Source organism: Bison bison, unplaced genomic scaffold, assembly GCF_000754665.1.
Source record: "Bison bison bison isolate TAMUID 2011002044 unplaced genomic scaffold, Bison_UMD1.0 scf7180017864270, whole genome shotgun sequence".
NCBI lineage: Eukaryota > Metazoa > Chordata > Mammalia > Artiodactyla > Bovidae > Bison > Bison bison.
Genome location: NW_011494842.1, coordinates 9,112,539 through 9,113,389, shown reverse-complemented (window position 1 = coordinate 9,113,389; position 851 = coordinate 9,112,539). Strand labels below are relative to the sequence as shown.

The 851-nt window shown below is 53.0% G+C and overlaps 1 long non-coding RNA gene across 1 annotated transcript in view; it reads left to right on the top strand.

The window, feature by feature from the left end:
• Positions 1 to 648: 648 nt before the first annotated feature.
• Positions 649 to 851, top strand: part of LOC104994956 — a 59,842-nt gene continuing 59,639 nt past the window's right edge. The window contains exon 1 of the long non-coding RNA XR_826011.1: positions 649 to 692. This is a non-coding gene — a long non-coding RNA (uncharacterized LOC104994956). The remainder of the gene's footprint in view (positions 693 to 851) is intronic.

Below are 851 nucleotides of genomic sequence, written 5' to 3'. Positions count from 1 at the left end.
GGTGCAGCTGAAGCTGCCCCTTGGACAGCTGCCAGGGAATGTGATCGCTCAGCTGGGGTGACCTGCCCCTACCCAACCCCCTTCTCAGGTTCCAGTCCAGGGCATGTGTCCTTGGGCAGTTAATGTCAGTCTGTGTGTTCAGAGCCTGGCATTTCAGTTGGCATCATGGACTCAAGCTGGTGGGTGTGGTGGGGTGGGGTGGGCCTATGCAGGATAGGGCGCCTCCAAGAGTTATCAGCCAATCTATTTATTTCCTCTTTCTGTTTCTTCCAAGAAATTCATCATCTGATAATCCTATGTCACCAAGTCCCTCTTGCAACTATTTGAAAATATTTTCTAAGAATATCACTGCCTGATTGTTCTAGGTAAGAAATATTTTTTTTCAGACCTACCCACTTCCATATTCACGCATACACTTGGAATTTAATGATCTAAAAGACATCTTCTGAGTACCTCCTAGGGCTGAGCTGAGAGGTCATCTAAACAAATATCTTGTGAGCCAACCTTGTTATCCAGAATGCGTTTTGATGCTTCCAAACCATGTGACTTGGACTCGTTTGAAAAAGATTATATTTCATTCCCCCTCCCCCATTCCCGTGTTTTGTCCCTAAGCATCCTTTCCCCACTTCCCTAGGGCACTCGCCTTTCCGGAAATGCCCTCGCCCAGCGGGCAGCCTCCACATCCCGAGGAGGTAGGACTGGGACAATAAGGCGGTGGCCGGCGGGCCTGGGGCCGGGGGCTGGCTGGGTGCAGGGCAGGGGCTGGAGCCGCCAGGCCGCCGGACAGCCGCAGAGCAGCGCAGCTCCGGCCGGGAGGTGGTTGCCATGCAAATAAGGCGGCGCCGTGGTGG